Raw genomic sequence first — 18,032 nt, 5'->3', positions numbered from 1 at the left:
TTCATGCCCAATGAGCTGTTGATAATGAGTCCAGAATTTCAGCAAGGGGAACAGGAACTAGCATGTGTAGCACTCCCACCAGAGCCAGACGTGGTCTCTTGTGAGCCTCCCACCAGGTGGCAGAATCCGTGTCATCTCCATCTTAGCAAGGAGGAAGATAAGGCATGGAGGTGTTGTATATATGAGAACTAGCAAGTGAGAAAACCAATATTTAACTCCAGCCTGCCAGCCCCAGGCCCGCCGTCCATCCTGTTGAGGCTTAGCAACAGTTTGTGGAGAGAAAAGGAAGAGAAATGAACATTTGCTGAGCTCCTGGTTTGTGCACAGTTCTTCCAGGAGCTGGGGATAAACTAAGGTGACTATGATTCAGTGCCTGCCTTCCACTTAGTCTGGTGGGGACATAAATCCGGGAGGAAGGAAGCCTGGGTAGAAGTGGACCATATAGAAAGAACGGCTGGCTCATGTTTGCATGTGCAGGCCCCCTTCTAAGTGTTTTTTAGTAGGATTTATTTAGATCTGGATCAATGTGATAATTATTGTTGTCTTCATTTTACTGATGAGGAAACTGAGACATGGAAGTTAAGTAAGTGGCCCAAGATGACCGAGTTAGGAAGCAGTCAAGATGCAAATCCAGGCTGTTTGACTCCAGAGCTACATTTTCTTGAAACCACTGTAAGAGAATGGGCTAAATGGTCCCTTTATTACCCTACTTGATGAAATTCTTTTATTCACCTTAGCTGTCTTGGGGAAGGTTCCTAGACAAAACCCAAACATATCTGCCAACTTTTCCAAGTGTTGAGACAGTGTTCAATTCTTTCTTTCTTTCTTTCTTTCTTTCTTTCTTTCTTTCTTTCTTTCTTTCTTTCTTTCTTGACAGTGTTCAATTCTTGTTTTTCTAGCAGCAACAACAAATCTAAATACCAGCCCGTTACTCCACAGTGGGAAATAAAGATGTGGGCCAGAAGCCTGGATATGGCGTGTCCAGACCATTGTCTCCATGTTGGCATATTTACATGGGGACCTACCTAACTCACAAGTCAGAGACTTGTTTGGGAAGCATAGGGCTAGCACTGGGGAGCTTGCTGGGCGGTTCGAGAAGGCTTTCCCAGTCACCATAGTTTGAGGTTTCCTTTTCCATTGCTGGCTTTGCCAGTAGGAGCAGAACACTAAAAATCAGCTCACCATCCTTTCTTGGTTTTACATCTACAAAATCTGCTGTCCGGAGACAGGTGAACTCAGCCTTCTCGTAGTCAACCTCAAATGGAAATGCCCCTTATATCTCCACCAGCATAATCTGATCTAGTTAATAAAACAGTGAGCAACAGGAAAGTGTGGGATGAAGAAGTGATGGCCTTTAGAAAGCCAAAAAGCATTGGGAATTGGAATTTTAAATATATTCTGATAGCAATCATTCCTGTGATGTTATGGGAGGAACTGGAGGGTGAACAATTTTACTGCCATTACTAGAGTGAGAAGTGACCAGGCCAAGAATAGTGCCACTGGTCTGTGGGTAGCGAGGGGCCCAAAGAACATAAAAGCATGAGATATATGATGGCTGTGTGGATGATATATGTTGCTGAATACAGAATCATATTAGGGTCTTGTATGCGGACTGGAGTCGTTACGAAAAATATTAACCTGGCTTTAGCCACTTTCAGAAGATGCAGTGACAAAATTGCCCATAGCCCCTTGAGATGGGAGAGTTCTTTTTATGACGGGTCCCGTAAGAAATTACAGCTTTTCTCTAAAGTCAGAGACACTCAGGCTTGACCAGCTCCAGTAAGGTGACAAGGCAAGTGATTTAAGATGGGGAAGAACTGCCTCTCCTCCACTAAATCACATTTCCTCTTGCCCTCTGGAGTTACGTGTCACCTCGAAGTGGAGTCTCAACCCGCCATAATTCACTCACATCCTCTGACCCTTCCTGATTCTCTGGGCACATGTGGTGCTGTTTTTCTTCGGTGCCTTCAGAAACCCAGCCCATTCATATGGTGGTGGAAATTGGAAATGCATCCGTTAAATAAAGGGCGGCATGGCTTTTGTGCCCTGACAGTGAACACTGTTGGTGACGAGTTAAAGCCAAAGTGGAAAGCATTAAACCGGACGGAGTTGTGGGGGCTGAGGTGTGGCCGAGTGATTTCTCCATGTGCTTGTTGGTGACTCACACACAATTTCTCTTGGAAAGTCTGTCGGTAACTTGTCAGGGTTCTTCGTACTTTTCCCCGGTGCCTGCCATTCTCCTGCCCTATTACTGGCTTGTTTGTTTATCATCTGAAGCAGATTCAAAGCAGACTGTATCTTGAGATCAGTAATCTGGGGAGCTACAGTGTTCTTCAAAGAAGCCATCAGATTTGCTAGTTCTTGGCCAATATGAGGTTTGGTGTTTTTTTGTTTTTGTTTTTGGGGGGCTTTGTTTTCTTTGTTTTTTCCATTTCGAAGTGATTCTGTTCCTGGTTACCTGACTTAATGCATTCTTCTTTGTTGATACGATTACAAATGATTTCAACGAGCAGATATTGTCTTAGATGCAGAACTAATGAGGTTTTAGTTGAAGACTTTGGAAGATTGTAATCTTCCTTTAATCTTCAACTTTCAAGGCCTCAAATACCAGTGCTGCAGCTTCTGTAGGCTGGAAAAAATATTCTTCCAAATAATAAGAAAAACAACGTATAAACATTTTCCAAACTATTCTATCCACAAAGAATTCCATTTGTAAATGGAATACTCCCTTCTTTGTCTTTGCCTGGGAGCTTGGGGGATCGCTGTTTGTATTTGTACATTTTCTGAATTTCTACAGTTTACACTTGTTTATGGTACATTGGGGAGTTCAGAGTAACCATTTGCAAATGTTTGAAGATATTCAAAAGAAAATATCCCCCCTCCTCGATTTTCCAGGGAAATGACATATTCTAAGTAAAATAATCAATGGAAAAAATGTGTACCATGAGTAACCTTTTCACCCTCACTTTTTCCATTCCCCTGGAGCAACAAGTCCATACAACTTCCACCTTTGTGGCTTCCAGATTTCATACATGTTTCTAAAATAGGAAGAAAATCTGGGACTCTTTTTCCTGGTCCCAATTCCATGCTGCTCCCTCCGCCCCATGCTGCTCCCTCCGCCTCAGCAGCAGGGGTGCCTCCCACTTTTTGTTTTCTCGGGGAGAGCTGAAGGAGGCAGCCCTAGTTGTGGCTCCTTGGAGTTTAATTATTAGTCTGGTTATGGAGCCACAGTCCTGAGAAGGATGATCTCAAGGTGGGGGAAGGTGTGCTGACCTCTTCAGGAAAGCCTGAAGGGTGGAGGTGATGGGTAACTCTTTGCCAGTTTAGTTTCTCCAGCTGGAAAACTTGAGAGAGTCAGCTGCCTGGGAAGTCAGATCCATACGTTGGAAGTACTCCTTTGGCTGCCTGCTATGAAGGCAAGGAAAAAGAAGAAAACCTGAGACTGAGAAGAGGAAATTGATCCCATTGAGGTGTACTCAGACCCTCTTGCCAGTCTGGAGATTCTTAATGTCCCACTACGTGGGGTTATGGAATGTCTAAATTGGCCACGTATCCCCTGATGTTCAAGTTTCGGCTGTCTGTCAAGATGCAGAGGGCTGTCCAGTTCTAGGTAGGGGTAATTCACAGAGTGAATTACCTGGTGGACCACCAGGTCCACCTCATGGACACGTGTGAGTTGGGAGGAACTGCCAGAGCTTCCTGTGATCATTTCAGATGTGTAGAGGAGACTTTTCTAGATTGCAGAGTCAAGGTCGGTCTTAGCCACATCTCATTCAGGGCCTCTGGCTGTTTTAATCCTTGCCACAAAGGGTGGTTTTAATGTGCAAGCATCTGGCTTTTGGATGTTATTTCAATTAGATTATGGTACAATAGGAAAGGATGTATGTGACCAGGTATTTACTTCTTTCAGATGGAGCCATAACTCTCCATCTTCAGCAGGGCTCAGACTAGGGTGAAGTGAGAGGGTGCTCAGTGCACAAACTCGAAAGCACTCAGTCTCAGGGGCGTGCAGGTGCCGTGCTAGTCACGGCCTGGCTTCCAGGCCTTCTGGCTGATGTGGCTGCTCCCTCAAGCTGGTCTTCTGCTCCCTGGACTAGTCCATGGGTGGCCTTCAGCAGCACCCCCTGGAATTCTAGGGCAGGTGTTACATACCTGTGCACAGAGGCATTGTCTTGGGAGGAGAGGTCCATAGACCTCGGCTTCTGAAGAACTATGCCTGACATCTCGGAAGGATTATTTGACATCATCACAAAGCCATATCTGAGCCGGAATTTTCCTTGTCTCTCTGAGGAAGCCAATTTAATGGTAAAGTTTTCCTTAAAACAGAATTATCTGTAGCAGTTTTTGCCGTGGATGGACCTAATATCGCAGAACCGCTGTTGCCGCGATATAACATAAGACTTGCCTCCAGAAGACGGCTTTAGTGACAAAAGGCAAAAGGCTGTAGACCCTCCATGTCCTGTGAGCACAAGAAAAGGTAAGCAAGAGAAGAAACAAGTTAGATACTTCCCCAGCTCCCTGGAATTTGAGGTTTCTACTGTGGAGGGATACACTGTCCTTCAGGGGACAAGCTTATGTCCTACTTTCAAGGTCGAGGGAGCAGAATGACTGGCGTCTGGGAGGTGGATGGCTCAGTAACTACCAAGGCATTGATAGGGCCAGGTCTGGAAGCACTACCCATTTTCCCCAGCTCACTAGCATGCTTCTTCACTCCGAGACACCGGGCTCGGAGAGAGGGAAAGCTTTGGATCACTTCTTAACAAGCCATTGCTCAGAAAGGTGCTAGAAATAAACTCCCTGTCTGATTTCCAACAAATCATCTCCTTGCCAGCCTGAGCGGCTGCCTGGGCATCATCGTTCAATCACTTACACCTACCTTCGTGCAGACAAGTCCTGGGGAGGGCCAGAGGTATTTGAGGACCAAAATACACTCGAGCACAGTTACCTCATGTGGTGAAAGACCTCCATCCCCAGCATGCTGCCTTTTCCAGATTCTCTTGTCAAAGAGATTGTTCCAGAGGGATAGAGGTGGCCATTCTGTTTCCCTTCACCCCATCCTGCAAAGAATTATTGTGTGTTCTTCGGTTGCCGGTCTAAATGGACAGCACTTCATACGTGAATGCATGTTAAGGTAATGCATTCTGCATGCATATGCTTTTTTGTGTGTTTAATGTCTCAAAAGCCTAAAAGGAATCCATTTCTGAGAAACAAATAAATTAGCTTTAAAAGATAAACGACGTAATGCCGGCATCCTTTAACAGGGTCCCATTCTCACGGAAAAGGGATCAATGCCCTCTCCGAGGCCAGTTCGAAATGTTAACCCCATAGAGCTCTCCTCCAAATTTGTGGATTTCCACAGCATTCTTCCTGACAACCAAGTGGGATGGGGTCCGGCCTGAGAATGTGAGGCCATCCACGAAGAGGGAGAACACACACACACACTCACACACAAACACTCATTATTTCAAGGGTCACTGAAAAGATGCTTAGTGACAGCAACCGGAGCAAAAGCAGATGACAAGAACGAGCAAAACTTGAAATCAGGCTCTCGTGCTTTAGAATGGCCCCCGAGAGCACGGCACATTCTTAGACTAGAAACCAGTCCGGCTGCCCCCAAGATCTTTTAACTCTTCGCTCTTCGTCCTGAGCTGGCATCAGCAGTAGCCTGTGTGTGCAGTTCTACCAAGCTTTCCCAGCGCCTTCTCTGAATAGAGAGAAAGGAACTTCCTTTCCACGGAGCCATGGGTTCCAGACTGTGACAAATCAAAGTTGCCCAGCACTCCCCAGCCTCATGCCACCCTGCTCTTGTGCTGCGCTGCTGGATGTCTCATCGTTTCCCCCATTGAGCCTCTGGTGTGTTGTCTCTCTTTGATAGCACGCTGTGTTTTGTTGCGGGTAAAAAGGGAGGTAAGAATGTGACCGAGAGCATTTAGGCAACAGGAGGGAGAGATACACTTTATAGACTCATTTGATATGAACCATTGACCTAACATCCCAAAAAATGCAATTAAAAAGTATATCTCTCTCTCATTTGCATGGCTTATTTCCCCAGACATGTGTTTGGTATTGAAAATGAATGGTATTCCCATTCAACATGTGTCCCAATTTGTAATGATATCCTCCTTGCAGCTGGCCGAGTTCTTGAAGTGTTTCTAAAATGTTGCTGTCTTAAATTTGAGCCAACCTACACTAACAAATTATCTAGAAGCAAAGTGGCTAAGCTGCGTTTGGTGAGAGAAAGGGAAACCCTATATTTCATCCTTCAGCTCTTGTTTTGGAAATTCGGGCTGTAACGTGATCTTTTTCTAAGGAAATCTACACACGCACACTTTAAAAATTGTGCAGCTTGGGTGTTGTGGGAGCAAGAACGATCAGGTTTAAGTTTCTCTGCAAAGTTCTGCATCCCATCAACAAGCCCTTTTGATATTTTAAACCCATATTTAGAGTAATTTAAAGATATTTGGAGCACATGTGGTTAAATGTAAAACTTTGTCATTATGATTTGTTAGATGCTTATACTTTAAATATTTATAAGCCATTTTTAAGTACTTTATCCAAAATCTCTCTCCCACTGGAATACTGTAATTGAGTGGTATCCGAGCGTCATTATATAGAGAAGATACGGGGTGAAGTCACAGCAGCTTGCATGTGCGTTCTTCCTGTTTTTCTGGTTTTAATTCAAGTGCTATTTTTAGTAGATTCTGCTTATTTAAAAAATGTATAAAAAGTCATAAACAGTGTTGGTTGTCTGTGAGTTTAAAAAAAATTACCGAGTTCTCCCAAAGGTAAAATGTTCAACTTGAATCGTGTCGTGTCTCACCTCTTTGTCTTACCCTGGGAGTAACTAGTAAGACTTTTCCGGGAGAGCGTTGGCTCTGGATCTGTGGCCATATGAGTTTAAAGTGTCATATTGTTCCTCTGAAGTGTTTTACGGGCAATTTATTGGTGGTTAGATTGGACCCTTTATGATTCACCTTTAGCTGTCTTGGAAACTAAGACCTAGGATCCCGTCTTTATCAGAGGTCGCCTTTTCATGCACTTCATATGAAAAAGAGGGGGGGGGGAGACCCAGACTTTTTCCACACTCAGAATCCATTTAAGCTTCAGAGGTTATAAATTTCAAACTGACCACAGGCCTCTGGGGCTCACACTCTTTTACGGCTGGCAAAATACAACTTTCTGGTAAGAACGGGGAAAAGAAGGCTTAAAAAAGGCTCATAAACTTGCTTGGACATCTAATAGCTCTTACCAAACAGCATTTTCATGAGTTAAGTGTAAATGAGTCAGAAACATATAGATTGAATTTCTTCTAAAATACACATGGGTTTAAAAATTAAGGCCAAAGTGCTTGGCAAAATAAGTTTTGGTTTTAGCCAAACCCCAAATGTTTGAAAAAAATATTTCTACAATTTGCCAAACCAAAAATACATCCAGGTCCCTCCATTCCTTTCCTTTAATACGATGGCATCGTAAGCATGGGCCTTAATGTCTATTATCATATCCACCAAAGTTTGAGCAACACGAATCCTAAATGTTGATTGAAAAACTATGAAAAATTTTGGAAAAACTTTGTGGCTCTGCAAGTGAAGGTGAGGGGCTGCTGGTTCAGAGGTCCGATTTTGACAGCTCTCTTCACTGTCTGATCATCTGACCAGTTGTGTATGTGTACAGGCGTGCGCACGCACACGTGCGTGTGTGGCCTATGCAGAAGAATAATAGCTTTTAAAAAAAATTCTTTATTGGAGTTCTTAATTTATACTTAATTCATATTTTACAGTCTACAAACTTAAAAAACTCCCAATCATTTCTAAACAGAAGGAGGCAGCCCCCTTTCACTTATTGATAGAGATGGTCTTCATGTATTTCCCTAGAGAATAAAATATATCCATTTTTTAAAAAACATATCCATTATTAACTAATGATACCTAATGTTGACTTTGTGCAGGGATACTGCTGTCAAGAAACACAGGGAAGGGAGGGAGGGAAGGAAGGAAGGGAAAAGAAAGGGGGAGAGGGAGTGGCAGGTGTTCTTGACTGTTTTGAGGAGCTAATAAACTGCAGGGAGAGACAGGAAATAACCAAGGCAGCTTCTCCAAGCACCACGCGGAGCTGCCAGTCGCCGTGGTCCCACAGACAGTGTGCTTCAGGGAGGACAGGAGCCTGCGCAGTTCCCTTGGGGCTGTAACTGACTTTCTAGCCCAAGGCTGGCCAAGGGGGCGCGCAATATTCGTGGACTAAATGTAGGCGAAGCGCCCCAGGAGAACAACAGCGAATGGAGTTACCCTGGGAGGGTTCTAGAAAGCACATGAGTTGGGAGTTAGGCCCTAACTCTGGGGAGCGGCCTGGACTGGCAGTCGGGAGTGTCAGGCTAAGGAGGGCTATGGGATGTGAAAAGCCACAGAGGTGGAGAGCAGTGAGCTCCGTTAGGGGCCCCCCCCTCCACTTTGCCAGGCTGGGGCGGAGCCCCCGGAGGCTGGAGGAGAGCAGTGAGAGCTCCGCGGCGGGGAGGCTGTGGGCTGGTACTCCACGCGCTAGGCCGACCTCGAGCGGAGGAGTGACAGCGTGAAATCTGTGCTGGGGGAAAATTACTTTAGCAGCTGTTCACGGACTGAAAGGAAGCGAGAGAAGGACTGGCATCGCTGAGGCTGATGGCTGCGTTCTGATGACAGGCTAATTACCAGGGGTGGATGCTGAACGTTGCGGGACGTGATGGCTACCGTGAGAGGGGCGGGGCTGCCCCCTGTGCACCGGAAGTGGTGGCCGTGCACCGGAAGAGGGGCTTTGCGTCGGGCCTGGGCCTAGAGGGGCTTCCCGGCTGGTGGCGGAAGGACAGACAGTGTCCAAGGCCAGTCCGGGGGACGATGGCGGGCCCCCAGGGCCATGCCGACACAGGGATCATCCCTTGGGACCACCAGCTGGCCAGGCGTGGTGCGGGCTGTGGGCTGCAGCTCTCGGGAACACGGAGGACGGTGGCCACGGGGACACCGGACGCTCTGGTCTTGGAACCAGGAGCAGCCATCAGGCTTGGGTGGCTGGCTCTACCTCAGACAGCTTCTAGGATGTCCCCAGCAGCTGAATCCCATCCCCATCCACCAAGGGCCTGGGAGTGGTGTCAGGGGAGTGGACAGCTTCTGCAGATGTCCTTTTATCTTTTTAACCTTCCCTACCACAGACCTTCTTCCCAAGCACCCGCATCTGGTGACAGTGGGCTTCCAGCGGGGAAGGTAGGCAGTGGTGTGGCTTCCTGGCAAAAGGAGTGCTTTGGAGTTGGGCCAGCCTGGGTCCAGATCCCGGCAGGGGCATTTCAAGGTGAGACAAGTACCTTGTCTCCTCCAGGTCATAGGCAGTGATCCCACCCGTGTGAGGGATGGGTAAGAAAACATGGACAGTGGGGCACATCACAGGTGCCCAAGAGCCACCAGCTACTGTCCCTAGTGGAAAGGCTGCAAGGTTTGGGAGACCACGGGGCTGGTGTGAAACCTGCTTGGATTTGAAAACTGGCCACATCGCTTACTAGCTGTGAGTTTGGATATGCTTTATAACCTCTTTGTGCCTGCTTTCTCATTATGTAATGGCATCAGCTAATATTTATCGAGCACACTCTATATGTAGGCAGTGTTCAAGTGTTACACACCCACAACAGCCCTGTGGGATACCAGTAGTAAGTCAATTTTACAGATGAAGTAACTGAGACACAGAGAGGCTAAGTCTTCCACCCAGTGTCTTTGGTCAGTCAGCAACAGTGCTGGGATCCGACTGGCAGCCCAGCTCCAGAGTCCCCATGCAAAATCATGGAGCACATCTCATATACAAGGAAAATGAAGAAAATAGCCCCTACCCCATAGAGTCATCAGGCTCCAGTGTAGATAATCTGGGTGAAATGTTGAGGTAGTGTCTGGTGTATAGTAGGTGCTTGCTAGAAGAATTGTCACGTGGTCCCTGCAGCCCAGAACTTGCTTCCCTTGGATGTGTGTAATGGAAGGTAAGGAAATGCTTCCATGCTGTCAGCCTTGGAGGTGAGGAAACCATTCCAGAAATTCTAAGATGTCTGGTTCAACGTTTACAAGTAGGAACTGGGACAAACAGAGCAAATGCTCAAGGTCAGAGTGGCATAGCCAGGATTAGAACCTGAGTCCTCATTCTGCCTTTCCTCTCAGTGGGAAACAAGATCTGACCAAAGCTGCTTGAGTTACACACCCTGTGCCAAGAACCAGAGGCATATTTTTGCCACCCGTGGTATCACTTCCTCACGTTGAGCAGCTGATCTCAGGAAATAAGTTGTACTTCAACATCTGGGGTTGTGAGGGTAAAGAGTTGCAGGGAAGCAAATATTAACCATTCTCTCCATGTCCTTGGCTGCATGGGGGTGGGGGTGGGTGGCGGCATGGTGGGGAGTCAGCATGCTTGCTCTCATTCGGTACGGCAAAGTTAGTTTCCATGAATATGAAGGCTCTCTCTCTCTCAGTCTCTCCTGTGCTCCTCCCCACCCTTCTCTACTCATGGACTGGTTGTAGAGAAGAGATAAAGTGCCAGAAAGACCACCTTTCCAGCTCCCGCCTGAAATCCTAGAATTTACTATCGCTCCGTAAACCATAGCTGCTCGTGTCAGAAAGCTGCTTTTTGCTCTAGGATCCTTTTTTTCTTCTTTTTTTTAACCTAGACTCCCTCTGTCCAGATAATATAGATATATAGAGAAATGACAGATTCAGACTTAACACAATAAACATCTACTTTTTTTGTCAAAGGCAAAATTTTTAGAAGGCACATGAACCAACATTAGCCAGTTTGTATATTGGATGGAACTTGAATGAAAATGCACTTATAGCTTCTTAACAAATCATGTCGCAAAGTTCTTGTTTGCCAAGCAAAGGAACTGGACTGTGTATGTCTCTGGGGCCCTTATGGCTCTGACACTGTGACACCCCCCCCCCCACTTGTTGGGAAGGAAGGGGAGAGATGAAACCCTGGACTGGGGGAAGCACTCCCTTCATGGGACCATAGAACTTGGGGTCATGGGAACCAGACTCAACCCACTCTGCCCCTTTCTAGCTAGTGACTTTGACCAAGTAAGCTCCTCACCCTTCCTGGGAAAAGTTTCCTCATCTGCAAAATGGGGACGATAATAAATACTTGAGTAGCATTGTTGGTTCAATGAGATAACCACACACAATATGCTTGTTTTCAAGTGAAATAAGTACATAAAAGTGCCTATGGCAGTCTTTGATATAAAGTAGATGCTCACTAAAATTTGAGTGGAAAACTGCAGACTTAACACAATAACTTAACTTAATTCCCAAACCATTATGGAAGTGCTCAGTCCTAAAAGCCAGGGGCTTAGAGCTCTTGGCTCATCATCCAAATTTCCCACAGAACATTAACTGTATTATGTAATTCTTCTTCTTCTTCTTCTTCTTTCTCTTTTGTGAATAACTGTGGCCACCAGCTCCAGTGCGTTAATGAGCATGTACTCATGAATCCCCACCTGCTTTTAGGATAGGGCCAGACAGGGTCATTTGGTTTGCTCCAACCCCCTAGGTTCCAGGAAGGATTTGAGGTATTTAAGGAGGATCAGTTGTCTAGGATGAAGAAAAGGGCTTGTATGAGTGCACAACATGGGGCTCCATGACTGAAGGCTCTTTGTCCCCTAGGAACTTTTCGAGGTCAGCAAGAAATAGCAGTGACCACTTATGAGAATAAACAGGCCTCTCTACCCATTTAACTCATAGAACCGGCCAGGCAAAGAAAACCAAAATTTTAATTTGTCAAACAAAGGATTAAAAATGGAATTATCCCAGTAGGTGGTCTTATATGGTTGTGATTTGTATTGATTAAAGACTAAAATAGGAGATATTGCTAAAGGAGAAATTATAAAAAAAGAAAACCAAGGCCTGATGTTTGGTTTCTTTCTTTCTTTTTTTTTTCTGTTAAATATACTTGAGCCTTGGCTTTTCAGAGCCATGGGGAGGGCAGAACCGTGGTGATGAGGTTGTAGTTCAGACCAGAGCTCAACCCTGAGCTAACTGAAGCTCACCCTTGGATCCCATACCCCTCTCCCCACCACTGGTTATGTCCCATCGTAATGACACCAGGAAGGAGAAGCGATGTTTCTCAATGACTTTCACCCACTAATAAGCCCTAAGCAAAGAGATGCCCTCCATTTCATAAATGAAAACCCTTTCTGTCTTGGTAAAAGCCATTTCAATACCTCACGAAGCAATGGTTGATGGGGGAGAGGAGGAACCATTTTTTTTGGCAAAACCTCACCTCGCTGCAGCCTTTTCTGGAAAGGGCTCGCCGTGGAGACCACTATCTGGCATCACACTTGGGTTTATCAGCTAACGCAGGTGACTCTGCTCATTGACCGCAGGGCTCTACTCTTGTGAGTGTCCCAGAATAGCTGCGGCTACCTGAGAGCAGTTTAGTCCTCGGGGACTCATTATTGTCCCAGATAAACAGCGTGGCCCAAGCCAGCGCGTAATGGCTGTATTTAACCGTGATAAGTGATTGGCCGACGTGCCCGAGTGAGCTGCCTCGCTGCGGGGCCCCGGTAAATGGACAAAGGCCAGCGGCTCAGCAGCGGGCATTTCTTGCACATCGTGAGCTGATGCCACAAGGTTGTAGATTCTGGGAGTAAATATGACAGATGCGGGGAGCTTGCCTTCTAAGCAGGTAAGGCACAACAGACATCCAGGATTTTGATGATGCTAATGACAAAGGTATTTGAGGAAGGAAAGAAGAATAGAAGTTTGGAGAATGGATTAGATAACCCAAGGCTGGTTTCCTGGCAGAGGTGGACTCTTGTACCATGGAGGGACCAGCTTGCAAATGTTGGGATGTAGGATAAGATAAAATATTTTTTCTCTGGACCCATGTTTACTTCTGGAAGTGGTTGCATAGAAATTACAAAATTTCCTTTTAAATACAACCAGTGTTAAGTCTTAGACTGTAAAGGCCAAAGAAGGAAAGGTGAGAATGGTTGTATTTTGACAGTATCGACACTGAAAAAACTTATCAGTACTCAGGCCCAATTTTTGTTCTCTGTAGTTCTCTGCAAACTCTTGTGTGGTAAAAGAGGATGAGTAACTCGATCACATTCTTAGCAATGCTCTCCTGATGAAAAAAGGAAAAGTGGGGCACCCGGGTGGCTCAGTCGGTTAAGCGTCCAACTCTTGATTGCAGCTCAGGTCTTGGTCTCAGGATCGTGAGGTCAAGCCTTAGTGTGGAGTCTAGTTTAAAAGAAAGAAAGAAAGGAAAGTTCTAGGCAGGCAGAGGCTCTCTCAGTGCTCTTGTTGTTTGCATTCCCTAAGGAAGGTTCTTCATTCTTCTGGCCTGAAGGGACCAGGGGGTCTGGAATTCTGAAGGCACCTGGCCCTATGAGCCTGCTGGAGACGGTGCATTGTGGAGCCGGTCTTCAAATACAGTACTCGCATGGTGTTCGAGCTGGGTTGTGTGTGTGTGATAGTCCATGTTATAGCACCCTGAGTTGTCCTGCCTTGAGATGAACCCCCAGCTCACAGGAAAATCCAAATGGGAGGCACAAATATAGTCACTTCCCCAGAATTCCCTGCATTAAGGGATGCTCCAAAATTCTCTGCCAGAGGGCTGTGTGTGTGTGTATGTGTGTGTGTGTGTGTGTGTGTGTGTGAGAGAGAGAGAGAGAGAGAGAGAGAGAGAGATGGAGATGGAGATTCATAAAAAGGGGTCTCTGGAACTTTGGGCTTTGGAGTTCAGAAATTTATTAATAGTCCTCCTTATGTTATGCTCAAATTTATAATCCTGCATAGTTGACCACTGGCTTTGGTCCAAAAATCCTATGGTCACAGAACTTGAAAGGTGGAAGATATAATAGAAAATCTCACTGAAGCACCCATTTCGCAGAAGAATCAAGGCTTGGGCAGGTTAAGGAAGGGGACACGCTGGACTGTAACTCGTGTCTCTGTTTCACTTATCATAGTAATTTCCCCTTTGTTCAGATCAAGAAATTTAGAGTGGATGGATTTTCAGTAAGATCCCTCTGCTTGGCAAGGGCAACACAGGAACTGGCTCGGGCTCTGGAACTTCCTCATGATCACTCTCTAAACTCCAAGTTTGCTTCCTTCCCACTCTTGAGTTCCATACTTTGCATACCAGTCACTTCTGGAAGGAGAAGCCCAAGCTTGGTTCTTCATTGTCATTGAAGCCAGAGTCTGTTCCCATGTCCCCAACAAGGGGGGTGGGGTGCTGCCCTGAACCAGCCAGGGTCACAGGAACACAAGAAGGATGACCTTTGTCCCACCCCCTCCTCAAATGTGACTGCAGCAGGGACTTGTGCTGCCACCCTCTGGCCTTCGTGGGTGTCCCAGACATGGCAAGTGTGTGGCGAGAGGCAAGGAAACAGCACAAATTGTCTACTTTGCCATTCTCTTAAAATAAGCTCGGTGTGAGGAGGCTTTCAGAGCAGCAGGAATGGGGCTGCAAAAAATAGAGTGCAGTGCAGCTGCACCCTTTAGAACTTGGGGGGAAAACACATATTATTTACCAGACAATAATAGATACCAGAGAATAATAATGATTATTATAGTGTTTGGGATGGCAAACGCTGTAGTTAAGGTTCCAGAATGGCTCTCATTATAATCCCGTTTTCCCAAGTCCCTTATGAAAGCCTTGAAATTTTCTCCAAGTAGGCTGATGCTGTCCATGTTTGGCCTTTGTCCAAAGGTGATTTGAATATAAAGAAACTCGTTTGAGAAATATTCCTCTTTTTGAGGTCATGATTACATTAAAGGGGGGAAAAAAGCCACATCCTTGAAAAAGCCATTACGGCATTCCTAAGTCAGTCGTTCAAAATGGCGGTGTTTCCCAGTCACTGGAAGAAAGCGTTAAATGCTTTTACGCCACCCGCCTCCCCCACCCCCCTGCCTTTTCCTTTTTAAAGAAAGGATTCAGAGGCCTCCTCCAACTACAAGATTTGGTCACTCTTGGTCCCAAGCCCAGGGGTGGGGATGGTTTTCCCTCCTTCAAAGCAAGTTCCAGGCTGTGCTCCCTAAAAGGAAAGAACTGCCCCAGAAGAAGCTACACTTGTATCTTTGGATCCATTCGTGCTTTCTGGGTCTCCTTTCCAATTCATTATGACCTCTCATTTGATAGTGGCTCTTGATATTTTTATTTCTGTATCCCTTCTTGCCATTGTTTCTTTCTTTCTTTCTGAAAAAAAGAAAGAAAGAAAGAAAAGGAAGTAAAGGAGAGAGAGAGACAGAGACAAGAAAGAATAAAAAGTGAGCTCTTTATTCAGAGATAAATAGCCACATTTCCAAATCTGACCATGCCAAATGAAAAGGTTTCCATGGCCTTGTAATTCCAACCCCCATTGCATATTTGTGGTGTTTTGCATTTTCACTTTGGTTCTTTAATATACACATTAAATACACACAGATCTGGTGATTTAATGTGATTTGGGGAACTCAGGCATTTCCTGTCATGCACATTCAGATTTTCAGACCTGGTTTTTGGCTGATCATTATTATCGTTACCATTAACACCAGGACTGGGAGAGCAGGGCCGAGTCTTCCCAACGAGCATGCTGACCTCCTCACACTTGTGCTGAATTCAGGCTACAGACACCCTGAGCAAGTTTGCACGTCTCTTTGTAGCCTCTTTTTCTTCATCTATAAAATGCGGAAATTATATTATCTCTGGGGTCCCTTCAAGTTTTCAATTCTATCGCCTCCCTGAGGTTATTTTTCCATTGTTCCAGGAATAATCTCAACCCTTGTAAGGACATTCACGAGTCCCCTGTCTCGTAAACCTCACGTTCAGTCAGCTTTTACCCAGTCACATTTCTGACATCCTCACGGATCAGCAGGAGAGAAAAGGAATTTTTTTGAGGGCATGAGGGACGGGAGCTGCTTGACCCTCATTCACTGGACAAACGCGTGTCTAGCTGAACCGGGGGCTGGGTGTGGAGATGTGGGCCAAACAGACAGAGCCCCAGACCTCAGGGACTTTACAGTTTGCTTGGCAGACTTCTAAGTGGCTGTTTACTAGGAGTCCCTGAGTGTCCTCAGGAGGTTATATTTCAAACCAAGGGACTGGTGGCCAATGAAATGAGCCAGTAGGGATGGAGAGGCAGAGCCTAATATCCGTGGTAAAAGCCGGGTGGGCATTCTCCAGAAATGGACTTTCCTGGAGAACAGTCCCCTTCAGAGCCTCTGCCCTGGGATCCCGCAGCCCTGTTGGTTTATTGTCTGCCAGTCCCTTGCTACTGGTCGGTTCAGGTAGCAAGAGATGGGAATGACTCACCTTTGTCAGGCAAGACACACGGAGAGGGGCATTTCTCCCAGCTCAGCTGCCTCTGCAGGAAACCTCTGAAGAGAGGTCTTCGTGTCTGCAGTCGCTATTCATGGGCAAAAAAGCGCATCTCTAGGCTTTCCTCCTTTGTAGCACACACCAGAGCTGTGACCCGGAGTACAGGGGTGAGGTCTGGAGCTCCAGGGCCCCCGCATGACCTTGCCTCGCTTTGGGGTGACCTTGGGCCATTCAAAAGAGCTGCCAGTTAAGCATGCTGTATGGGGGAGGGCGACGGTTGCCTGGTGGCGAAGGGATGCTGCTGTGGTCTTGGGGGAGGGCGTGGTGCCCCATGCTCATTACGGCATTCCGAGGAGCGACTCGTGTTTCATTTCCTCACACAAAGCTGGCAGGGCTGACCCGGAGCAGAACTGTGAATTAAAGACACGTCAGAATCACGCTGTGCTCTCTTGTCCTGGGCCTTCGTCGCAGGTCCGGCCCACCGGGCCAGAGCGTGCGGCCCTGCCTCCTGCCTGGGTTCTCCCTGCATGGGGTAGGGGTGTGGTCGGATCCTGTGGATGCTGACCGGCCTCTTCTTCTCTTTTTCCCAGGAACGCTCACTCACAGGGTCCCCTGCGTGGAGAGAGGGCGCAGAGCAAACCATGTCACGCCATCCAATGACACCAGCTGGTCAGCTCACCACCCCCTCTGGCTGAAACTCAAACGAATCAAGCCGCTTCCTGTCATTAAGCATCTCGGAGGAAGCAGCCCTCCCTTGGTGGCCTCCAGCCCAGAGAAGCCAGCACGTCTTGGACCTACCAAGCGGCCCAGCCTTCTTGCGGCCACCGTCTCTGCTTTTTCCCCAGAGGAACTTAGGGATTTCGCCCCTGGTTTTAGAACAACAAGACACCGACAAGCCACAAGGACCAACGTAGGTACTCTCCCTGCTCCATCTTCAAGGCTCAGAGGGTGAGGCTGGAAGATGATACGAATTTGAAAACAAACATCTTTTTTTAGTCATTTTAAAAACTGCTGTGGTTTTGCTGCTACACGAAGAATTGTGATTTTGCATTGTACGGTTTGGGACCTGTACTGTCCACGTTTCGAAGGCGGAGAGGGATCGTCCTGGGGTCCCAACACTTCAGCGTCGTCTCTGTCCTGCCCAGGATGCACTTTTAAATGAAGAGTTAGAATATTTTATTGGCTGATATACTTTTCTTGTTATTTTTACAAAGGCCACCTTTATCCTTTTTAATGCCATATTTTCAGTGTTACACTTTTATGGCTTTTAATTTTCGATTTGACAGATGTAAGAAGCAGCATGAATAGTTTATACTGTGGTTTTTCAGAGACTGAATGCCAAGAGAACTCGGTAAATGTTTATTCTTCTCAGCTTTCTCTTTAAATTCTCCTAAATAGCGCCCCATTTGGGAACAGAGCAAGAGTGTTGAACTGAAGACCAAAATGCCCTCAAGGTGTAAAACAATCTGAGGGGGACTGTTTGCTGGGCGTCACGAAAGACTTGGATGAAATTTCAACCCTGATGGTTTTCGGTGATCCAGGAAGTCAGTGAAGCAATCTCTCTCTACGCAGAGTCCTTTCATGATAATTAGAATGGTATGGACGAACCAGTGGAAACAAGAGGGAAAGTGAGAAAGATCGCCCGTGATTCTGTTTCACTGTTTGCTTTCTCCTGTCATGGTTAAGAGAAATGTGCAATTCGATCCTCGGTCAGTGGGTGGAGGATAACAGGGTAGATTTTCTTGTGT

The 18,032-nt window shown here is 46.4% G+C and overlaps 1 protein-coding gene and 1 long non-coding RNA gene across 3 annotated transcripts in view; one reads left to right on the top strand and one right to left on the bottom strand.

The window, feature by feature from the left end:
* SOBP (sine oculis binding protein homolog) overlaps window positions 1-17,162 on the top strand; it is a 156,584-nt gene extending 139,422 nt beyond the window's left edge. For both annotated transcript variants that reach the window (XM_082732061.1, XM_082732062.1), the window contains one exon: window positions 16,875-17,162. The gene's annotated coding sequence lies outside the window, so the exon portion shown is untranslated. The remainder of the gene's footprint in view (window positions 1-16,874) is intronic.
* Window positions 14,389-16,852, bottom strand: LOC309865593. The gene is made up of 2 exons (XR_014312188.1): window positions 16,279-16,852; window positions 14,389-15,179 (listed from the first exon to the last, which is right to left on the bottom strand). It is a non-coding gene; the product is annotated as an uncharacterized lncRNA (long non-coding RNA).
* Window positions 17,163-18,032: the final 870 nt, after the last annotated feature.

Source organism: Mustela nivalis (assembly GCF_964662115.1).
Source record: "Mustela nivalis genome assembly, chromosome: 5".
In the NCBI taxonomy this organism is placed as follows: Eukaryota; Metazoa; Chordata; class Mammalia; order Carnivora; family Mustelidae; genus Mustela; species Mustela nivalis.
This window is presented reverse-complemented; position numbering and strand designations above follow the sequence as displayed.